Here is an 11302-nt window from a genome sequence, read left to right on the forward strand (position 1 = left end):
ACCAAGGGGCTTGGCATTGCAGTGAGATGCAGGCTGTCCCGGGCCAGGATGCAGCCCCTGTGGGGAGGGGCGGCCGGGTTTGCACACAGAAGAGAACGCCAGTCTCTGGCCCAGATGAGTCATGCAGAGCCATTTAGCAGTTGCTAAGTGTGGTTCTGGGTCCATTAATGTTGAGAAACGGCAATTAGTGTGGAGGCAAATTAGAATAAGAGCCACGGTGCTGATCATGAAGTAAATGAAAAAGCTCAAGAGGAAAGCATTTTTTCTGAGTGTCTCAAAGAATTTCACCCTTTAATTCTCTGCTCTCCCAGTGCCAGGGAGAGTGACAGCTCATTGACAGACATCCGAAGACCATGTGTGGTGGAACAGAAACCTCCAGCATGACAGAGAGCAGATGTATGGCCTCGGTTGTGCGTCCTGATGGGAAGGTGGCTGTGGAGACTCAGACCCGAATTCCCAAAGCAGGTGCATCACGGATGTCGCCGGATCCGGGGATTTGGACCCTCAGATCTTTCTGAAGAGAACATCTGCAGAGAAGGAAGAGGTTTATGCGTATACCTGGTTTGAAGGGGGACACTGGGCTGCATCCATCTTATCCCACGCCCTGTCCTAGCACTTGGCTCAGAACCATAAATATGACAGGTGTGCAATACACATGCATTAAACTTTAAAATTTGCTTTTAAAAATTTATATCCAGGGCTTCCCTGGTGGCACAGTGGTTGAGAGTCCGCCTGCCGATGCAGGGGACGCGGGTTCGTGCCCCGGTCCGGGAGGATCCCACATGCCGCATAGCGGCTGGGCCCGTGAGCTATGGCTGCTGGGCCTGTGCGTCCGGAGCCTGTGCTCCGCAACGGGAGAGGCCACAACAGTGAGAGGCCCGCGTACCACCAAAAAAAAAAAAAAAAAAAAAAAAAAAAAAAAAAAAAATTTATATCCATACCATAACCTTCTGATTAAGATTGGAAACAACTATTTGTCAAAACGGACTATATTTTCAGGACCGCATTGTTTTTGATGCTGTATGAGACAGGATTGTTCCACTGAAGGAATCTGTCATGTAACATATGTACCAATTTGTCAATGTGCCCAAGGTGTCTGTCTTGTTCACTGCTAACAGCTGACCATGGTAGGCCTGCTGGCTATTTGGTGTTTGCATCTCCGTGCTCATCGGGGCCAGAGACAAGAAAGGCACTGTGCACACACTTCCAGCTGGCACAGGAATCTTAGTATTAAAAGATGAGCAATTCACGCCTCATCAAAGAACACCAGACAAATGCATCCTGGGCTGTTGTCCCTGTGGCTTTAACGCCATTATGAACCACGTGGAGATGCACAAACCATAGGGGGCTGACCTCTGCTCAGTGCTTTGGCAACTGTTTAGTAGTTTTGAATTCCATTCAACACTGGAATGAAAATGCTTCCTGTGTCCTGAAAATGTAAACGAGCTGATATGATTTATCTGGATTTGAGGAAGTACACCAAATTTAAATTGTATAAACATTTTAAGGCAGCAGCCTACATACAATATATGAATGTGCATATGTAGCATCTTTATGTATATTGTATTAGCTTTCTATGCTGCGTGATAAATTATCACAAACTTAGGGGCTTAAGACAAAACCCCAGTTCCTTAGCTGAGAAGTCTGGGCAGGCTCGGCTGGGTTCTCTGCTGAGCATCTCATGGACGCAAATCAAGGAGTTGGTCCAACAAGACTCTTATCTGGGGTGTTGGGGGAGGAAGACGTTTCCAGGCTCCCTCAGGTGGTGGCTGAATTCAGTTCCTTGCAGTCATAGGACTAAAGTTCCCCTTTCCTTGCTTGTTGTTGGCCAGGGGTTTCTGTTTGCTCCTGGGGTCCCCTCACTTGCTCTCTGGTCCTTGCACATGGCCCCTGTTTTAAAGTATTAATTTTAAATGAATTTAAAATATTAATAGAAAGTTTGAGAGTCAGTAAGACCAACAGATCAAGAGATACTTGCCACTGAAAAGAAAGTTTGTTACTCACAGTTCCTTTGGGGAAGGGGCATGCCACTCCACAGGTGGGCCACATGGGGAAGCACCAGGGTGTCCAAAAGGCAGAGGGTGTTAGGGCAAGTGTGATCAGGGGACTTTATTGTGGTTTCTAAGGGAAGAAATAGGAGAGGCAGGGTAAGCAGGCTTAGGATTGGCTAGATTGAATAATTTCAGGGCTCTGGGTCATGGGGCTGTCCCTAGTTATCTGGTACCCAGCTCTGGAGTGATTACAGCAGATAGATAGTGACAGAGAGTATTAGAACCTGGTAGAAAATGTGGGTGGGGTGTGGGCTCTGGATCTGTTGGTCTGCATTTGAAGGGTGCTCTTCAGGTGAATTGTTCACTATCTTTAGAAATTATACAGCTCTGGAAGGGGCCACCCCACCAGGATCAGCAAGGCCCCATATGTCCCAGCATAAACCTGAAGAAAACAAGAAACATAGTTAATACAGCCCCATCCATGTTCAGAGCCGGCAACTATGTGTGGAATCCTCATGCTTTGATTCTCTCTGACTTCTCCTTTTGCCATCAGCCAGAGAAAACTCTGTGCTGTTCAGGACTCAAATATTAGATTGGATCTGCCTGGATAACCCCTCTTCTGATGAACTGGAAGTCAACTGATAACAAACCTTAATTACATCAGCAAGATCCCTTTTTGCACTGTTACATACCATAATCATGGATGTGATACCTCATTACATTCACAGTCCTGGGGATTAAGGTGGGAAATCTTAGGGTGGCATCTTAGAATTCTCCCATTTATATAAATTTGAATGTGGTATTTGGTCTTCTCATCTTCGTCATCTACACAAAGCCCCTTGGTTATGAAATTCACTGGAAACCTCTTTGAATACGTCTCATCAACTGACTTTTGGAATGACACCATCAGATGTGGAAGCCATTTAAATGATTGGATTTCTGAATTCCCCACTAGCGGTCCAAATAAGGACTGGGGCACACCCAGCCCTGGGGAAGTGGACGGTTTGTGTAGATTTTTGGTCTGAGGCCTGGGCGGGGCAGGCCGGGTGACACTCAGACCCTTGGCGTCCCTGGCTGGAAAGTCTCACAGGCACACATATTTCCCAGCGGCGGAATGTCAGGAGGCACGGGATGGAGCCAGAGCCGGGGGTCTCGTTTCTGTGCTGCTGAGAGCTCGGAGCCCTCTCCAGGTCCTGCCCGGGTACAGGAGAGAGGCTAGTCAAAAACGAGAGTTGGGACTGATGGCAAAACGGAGTGATGAAAGGAGAGTGCAAAATCTCAGTCTGGAGAGGTCCTAGGGAAGACAGGTTCTCAGAACTGTGGAGCAGGGAATAGGGGAAAGAACTGTCATAAGTTGGACTTTTGTCTGTTTTTGTTCGGACATAGGGTTAGAAAGGAAGCCGAATGATTTAGGTATATGAAATAGTTTATCACTCTTCTGCACACGTCCCATTTTCTGTCTTGTAAAGATACAACTATTTTAGTAAATTTTTAAAGAAAGACTAGTTAGGAGATGTTTTGAAAGGCCAGCTATTTCAGGTAGGTAAGATAATATGAAATTTTAAAATGTCAGTCTTGGAGCATGTTCATTCATTTGACATTTAGTGAGTGCCCATGTACTGTGCAACAGAACTTTCTGGGTGCCCGCTGAGCTGTTCAGTACAGTAGCCACTAACCACATGCGGTTATTAAGCACTTGAAACAGGCCTAGTGCAACCGAGGGGCTGAATTTTCCATTTAATTTAATTTAGATGTGTATTTAAGTAGTTGAATGGTGCTAGTGGCTACAGTATTGGACAGCAGAGATCTAGATGCTGGGAATAGTGCAGTGAGCGAACAGGTAAAAGTCCCTGTGCTTACAGGGCTTACATTCATTTAAAGTGAATCTCAGTTTTCTTTTGATAATTTTCTTAAAACTTAATATTGCACTTACTGGCAAGGGTGATGATGCAAGATGTATCATTGTAGAACCCATCAGGACGTTTTGAAAAACAAAAAACCGTTAAGAGAGCAAGTAGGGCTTAGGTGATGTCCACCCTTAGATAGATTACAGTGACTAAGATGAGCCACTTAGATTTAAGATTTCTTTTTTTTTTTTTTTTTTTTTTAAGAAATGAGTAATTTCTACTATATATTGTTGCTGCCTTTCTGAAGACTGCCCTCTTACTATGTAACTTCTATACCCCGGTACTGACCATAAGTGAGAAGTCCTCCTGGATGTCACATTTCCTAGGGAAGAAATGAAGCCACATTTGCGATTTTTATTAATTCAGTAGACATTTAAACTTTTCTTAGGATGATTTCTCTGTGGAGTGGAATGTTTAACTCGTGACTTGGACTTACGTTTGTCAACTATAATCTGATTATTGATGAAACCAAAAGGATTGTTTTGGTAGAGTCCTCACTCTTAACTGAATTACATTCAGGAGGGATCAGCAAATTTTAAAAATAGTCTTAGATTTCTGGTTTTGCTTCTAATTTCTGTGCACTGTGTATGCAGAATTTGAGGAGTCTTGCTGTGTACCCAAACATATGCAACATGTACGTAGTTTTAAAGTTATTTGTGCAATGACCTGAAAGTTTATATATGAAATTGTTAGCAGTTTCCCTGTCCCCAACTTCTGAATTTTTTTTGACTATTGTGAATCCTCATTGTTTTCTTTCTGTCTAATATTTGAAAATTATTTGTATTTCCATTTCTAAATACATTTTTAAAATGACTTTCCAATGACAACCTATTGGAATATAGCACCCCATAACGGACTGATGGGGGCTTAGTTATTATCTGGAATCTTCTACATGCACTTAGTGTGTTTAGCTGTGTAAAACATAAAAGTCAGCCTGACCTTTATCCTGGAAATGTACAGCTGAAAAGACGACCTGACATGGATAATTTCATTAAGGTTCCTGTTTATCATCTTATTTTGGAAGGAAGTTTAATACTCTGGCTAATCAGACTTCTTTTCTCTAAAACACACAAGCTACAAGAACGAGTTCTGATCTTACAGTCAAGGAAAAGGAAGAACTGATTGAAGCTTGGCAACCAGAACCTCTTGTTTCTCTTGTCTCAAGAGACCTTCCTGCTGTCAACTATAGCATCGTTTCAGGCCCTCCAAAAGGTATAACATTGTGGTGAATGGAAAAGAAGGTATAAACTTTGCCTCATTCAATTTTCTTGGATTGTTGGATAACCCTAGGCTCAAGGCAGCCGCTTTGGCATCTCTAAAGACGTATGGTGTGGGAACTTGTGGACCTAGAGGATTTTATGGCACATTTGTTGTGCACTTGGATTTGGAAGACCACCTGGCAAAATTTATGAAGACAGAAGCAGCCATTATACACTCATGGCTTTGCCGTGATAGCCAGCGCTACTGCTGCTTACTGTAAGAGAGGGGACACTGTGTCTGTAGATAAAGCTGCCTGCTTTGCTATTCAGAAGGGATTACAGGCATCACGTAGTGACAGTAAGCTATTTAACCATAATGATACGGATGACCTGGAACAACCACTAAAAGAACAAGAGACTGAAGATGAAAAGAATCCTTGCAAGGCTCGTGTAACTCGACGTTTCATTGTAGTCGAGGCATTGTACATGAATACTGGAACGATTTGCCCTCTTCCAGAACTGGTTCAGTTAAATTACAAATATAACGCAAGGATCTTTCTGGAGGAAAGCCTTTCGTTTGGAGTCCTGGGGGAGCATGGCTGAGGAGTCACTGAGCATTTTGGAATCAGTATTGATCATATTGATCTTATCAGTGCCAACACGGAGAATTCACTTGCTTCTGTTGGGGGTTTTTGCTGTGGTAAGTCTTCCGTAACTGACCGTTTGTGACTTTCCGGCCAGGGATACTGCTTTTCAGCTTCGTTACTCCTCCCCTGTTAGCTGCTGCTGCCACTGAGACCCTCAACATCATGGAAGAAAATCCAGGAAAAGTGTAAACGAATCCATAAAGCTTTACAAGGCATTTCTGGATTAAAAGTGGTGGGTGAGTTCATTTCTCTGGCATTTCACTTCCTGCTGGAAGAGAGCACTGGGTGTCGAGAAAGAGAGGTTAAACTACTTCAGGAAATTGCAACTCAGTGCATGGACAGAGGCATCATGTGAACTCAGGAGCACTACCTGGAGAAAGAAGAGAAGTATCTCCCTCCTCTGTGCATTAGGGTTGTGGTCACAGGGGAACAAACAGAAGAGGAACTGGAGAAAGCTGTGTCCACGATCAGCAAGGTGGCTCAGACCATGCTGCTTTAGTCTGGGGCCTGGTGGTGGCTCACCACGCAACACGCAGACAGACCTCAGAGTCACTGCAGGGCGAGCCAGAGGGGGCCTGCGGGTACAAGACGGGGTGTCACTACATGAGAAGGATGCTGGTTACTTAAAAGAAAACACATCCAAAAGCCCAAGTAATGACAGCATATAACTGATATTTAAATTCTGCTATTTTATACTATTTAAATGTTTTATTAACACTAGGTTTTTATATTCTTCTTTTTGTTGTCATTGTTTAAAAATGGAGCTTCAGGTTCTCTTCTTTCCCTTCTAATGGTAAAGATTGTGAGCACTCCTTAACATCTCATAGAAAATTGTTTGCAACATTAAAGCTTAGAGGCAATTCAGCATATATGTTACAAAAGGTATTGAAGATCTAATTCAACCATATCTTTTTCAGTCTTCGTCGTGTGAAACTCAATCGTGGTTAATATATAGAGGAATACTTTCTGTGTGATTATTATAAACTTTTCATTATAATATATTGAATCCTAGAATTTTTATATACACTAAATACTGATGTTGCATCGTTTATAACAGTGAATCTTGGCATCCTTGACCAGAGAATAGTCATTATACTTCCTAAGTGAGCAACAATTTAAATCAAATACTATTTTATTTTAGTAAGTTGGCCTTTACGTTCATTATGTGTTGACTTCTAATCTGTTTTCAGAGGAGGATTATTGTGATGATCCCAAAATAGAAATCATGTCCTTGATATTTTAGAATATCTGGAATGTATTCTTCTTTGTATAGTGGGTTTCCTGGAGATGTATAACTACAGGCTTTTTCTAAGCTAAGAAAATGAGACCTTTATTTCTTTTCAGCTTATGAATTCCAGATATCTAAAAAAGATGTGAAAGCACTAAAAATAAAAATTTTAAGCTGTGCTTCAGCTATCTGTTTTTCCCTTAGCAAACCAAGTTGGGTGGTATAAATGTTTGTGATATGTGCCCCAGAATAGTACATAAATATTACACTATTACTCCAACTATTATTAAAGGGAAAGGAATAAAATTATATTGAAAATGTCATTTTATAATGTATGTTCATATTAACAAATGGTCTTCAACATCTTTTTAAATAACATTTATTTTTAATGTTTAGTTTCTATTTTGCTTGAGGTATTTTGTACATATGTGCCTTGTGATTGCTACAGCTTTAAAGGATACAGTACTCTTTGGGGGATGAATCTGCTTTGTTTTTAATGAAATAAACCTACATTCCTGATTAAAAAACAAAAACAAACAAAAAACAAAGGATTGGGGCACTGCTTTTGCTTATAGCATCCTATCCGTCTTCCCCAGGACACTTTACCAACCTCTGTACATCCATGAAGGCTCACTGTGGAATCTCATACAAGTCAGCTCTATGTGCACTTTCCCCACTTTTATTTCCATTAACCCCTATCTCTCTGTTTTTCATTCCTTCCTCAATCAACTTGTAATTTTCCAAGTTGGACATTGGGTGAAGTAAGAAACTCTTATCCAATTAGGTGAATGAATGGAAAAACTTCCCTCTATCCTGGCAGTATTTAATTGTTGTAGGATTATTGGCAGAGGTTTACGCATAGGATTTTAGTAGGCAGATCCTTTAAATCAGTGTATCTCAATTGATCGACAGACTCCTGGGGTCAGAGAAGGTAGTAAAGGGGGTCTCTGAACTATTAACAGATCTTTCCAGTGAATAAGACACATTTGCTTGGAGAGCAGTATGGAAATCACGTAAATGTGAAGTTTCATTATTGGCTTGAATGATAGCAATTTGATGTGCTTAAACTGTTTTTTCTAAGTAGATTGAGGACTTGGTATTTATCTTTGATAAATATAAATGAGAAAACAAGTTTTCCTTACTTAGTAAAGTTTTGCTTAAATCCTTCTTACAAGTGGGAGGATATGAAGTTCCCTAGATGGTGGGAAGGTTGAGACCCTGATAGGGAAAGTCCCCTCTGCACAGAGTCAGCCTGAGATGTTCCAGAAAAATGTTCCTGGAAAACATTCTCATTCTATGGACTCTCCATACTTCCAAAGACTTGATTATGTTGAAGTTGCTAGAGATGGAAACTTTGGTGCAAGCCTAGAAAATTGGTAGTAACAACTAGCAATTCATTAAGGTCCTTCCAACTTCAATTATCAGCTGTCTTCACATGCCTTTTACAGAAGCTTCCATGGTCCATTACTGCTGTTAGTCCTTTTGGCAAGAGGCAGTGTTTTGAACGTACCAAGTATGTCTGAATGGTAGATATACTTTTTAAAAATCTTTAGCAGGAGTGTTTGTCTCATTAACATTTGAGCAGCATCGACAGGTGTCTTCAAGGTCCAAACCATTATTTATGCTACAATTGATCACTGTTCTAACACAAAAGGACAAATTTAATTGATTTAAGGTAGTTTCCCATAGTTTAGCCTGTTCCACATCTTAATATGGGAACCTCCTTCATCGAAAGGTCTTTGACATGGATATGCCATGCTCTTCCAAGGTAGGCAGTGCATAAGTTACAGAAGGGTACCTCTTGCTTACCCCTTCATGGATCTCAGATGCAAACCCAGTGATTTCTTCCCTGACATATATGATTTTTATACCACTCTAAATTATGTTACTGTAAATTATTTTAGTTTGAAGCCTTAGGAGATTATTCATTAACAGCCCTTTCTTTCCTGCCTGACTGAATTAGGGACCAGCTGAGAAATAATGTAGGTGTCAAGCCACTAGGGATAAAACTTTACTACCAATAACATTTTTTTTCCTCTAAAATGTAGTTATGTCTGTGATAAAAATGGACTTGTGCCTGCATCCCTCAATTCTGCTTGTCCACTCACCCAGTCACTGAGTAAGTCCTTCCTAGGGGAACGCCCTTGCAGCAGGGTAGACAACAGACCAGACTGCATGGTCTGCATGGAGAAAGGAGAGAAGAGGGGCTTCTGTTCCTTTGGGACCCCCTGGGGTGGAATGAGTACGGGTTGGGGGTGAGAGCAGCAGCCATACTCCCGTGGAGCACCCTCTGTATGTAATCACAAGGTCAAGGGGAAAAAGGGTCTTTATGACAGTCTTCGGGAGGGGATTTGTGGACCAGCCAGTTACTGATGTGTTTTTCAGAAAACCGATTTGGAAGCTTCTGTCTATAAATACAGCTTTCACTAAAAGCTCACTTCATCTTGCCTGTGGGCCTTCTAAGGACTTAGCATTTTCACTTTCTCTTTTTTCTGTAAGCTTTGTGGATGTATTTCATTTCGTACTGGTAACACCAACATATGGGAGAGTGTATTAGTCAGCTTTTGCTATGCTAATGCTGTGTATCAAACAAGCCCAAACATCAGTGGTTTCCAATAGCAAAGACTTCTTCTTGCTTAAGGATCTGTGGGTTGGCTAGCCTTGGCAGGCCTTGACTGCACTGGGCCCCAGACTGTCAGGCTCAGGTCTCCTCCAGGTGTTTTCTCATCCTGGACCAGTGGCCACCTGGGATGAGAGACAGGATGGCAGGAGCTGAGCCAAGGATGAGGTGGCATCTGAAAGCAGCCACTTGCATCAGCCTGCCCACATTCCATCAGCCAAAGTGACTCGTGTTTTCAGACCCAGCGTCATGTACAGAGGAGGAGGGATGAATATTTGCCTCCAGACCAAAGGTAGAGCCATGGCAGGTGAAAAAAGAAGTTGCAGGGAGTGTGTTCAGTGACCACTTCCTTGTTTTGGTATCTCCTCTCCCACTCTGGAATCAGACAGAATTGGGTCTGAATCCCGGTTGTAGACCTACAAGTTGGACCAGGTGATTCTTGAGCTGTGACAGAGAGAAAGAACCAGGACTAAAAGCCAAGTCAGGTCACAGGGAAAGAGGACACTCCATGAAGGGAGCAGCAGGGACTGGACACAGCTGTGCATCTGGGATCGTGAAGGTACAACAGCTCGAGGAAGGAGAGAAGCCTGAAGAAGTTGGTGGGGAAGAGGGGGCGTTTGCACATGCATTTATTTATTCAGATTAGAGGAAACTGAGCTTGTTTATTGGCTTATGCAAAGAGTGCAGAAGAGAGGGAGAAGCTGAGAGCAGAGGAGAAAAAGTCTACAAACAGGTCCAAAGTCACACAAAGAGGCGACGGTGAGCACAGACGGGGTTGCCCCCCAGATGCCTGGGGTCCTCCCAAAGAGGAAAAGATGACTGGGGATGAAGATGCAGTGGGTGGAAGGACCGTCTGAATGAAGTAGGAAGGGAAATCATCCGAGTGTGGGGCTGTGGAGCTGCATGTGGAACGGGAGGGTTGATGGGTTGATGGGTCATAGCAGGTAGCAGGGAGGGAGCAGATTAGGCCAAGTAAAAGGGGTGGTGTGGCTTGAGAAATTATAGAGTTTCCATCTCTGTGTGTCTTCCCATCAAGCCTGACCTGCTGTGCTGGAGAAGCTGTGAGGCTGGACGAGGACCCAGCAGCGTCCATGAGCAGAGGGTTAACATCTTGGTTGAGAGCAGACCTGGCGATGAAGACTCTGGTCCAGGTGGGTGGGGAAGGAACTGAGCCCAGATATGATTCATCCCAGGAACAGGAGGCTGGCAGGGACAGCTGTGGAAGGGAGGCTTTTAAAGGCCCCCACTGACTCTATCACCAAAACCCCCAGTGTGGAAAACCATCCACCATCCACCATCCATCATCCATCACCATCTCTCACCATCTTTCAGGTTCTCCCGCCTTACCTCTCTTTAGGACCAGCTACATAATTTGCAAGGCCTGCTGCAAAATTAAGATGCAGGGTCACTTATTCAAAAGTGAAAAATGTAAAGATGATGACAGCAGAGCGTTAAACCAAGTACAGGGTCGTTCTAAGCCCCAGGCCCTGTGTGACAGAGCAAGTCACATACCCAGGAAGCCACTCCATGTTCCTAGCGCTCTGATCTCAGCGCACAAACTTCCCATGCTTTCTCATCCCCGACCCCTTCCGCATACACCATCTTCTACCTCCTTTTTCCTTCCTGGTCAGCTATTCTCAAGTGAAAATCCATTTCTAAGCCAGTTCTTTAGGCTTCCTGAGGACACTGTTCTAATTTCTAGTACACTGA

The 11302-nt window shown here is 43.1% G+C and overlaps 1 pseudogene; it reads left to right on the forward strand.

The window, feature by feature from the left end:
• Positions 1–4876: 4876 nt before the first annotated feature.
• LOC136119884 (serine palmitoyltransferase 1 pseudogene) lies at positions 4877–6243 on the forward strand (annotated as a pseudogene).
• Positions 6244–11302: the final 5059 nt, after the last annotated feature.

This window comes from Phocoena phocoena, chromosome 3 (assembly GCF_963924675.1).
Source record: "Phocoena phocoena chromosome 3, mPhoPho1.1, whole genome shotgun sequence".
Taxonomy (NCBI): domain Eukaryota; kingdom Metazoa; phylum Chordata; class Mammalia; order Artiodactyla; family Phocoenidae; genus Phocoena; species Phocoena phocoena.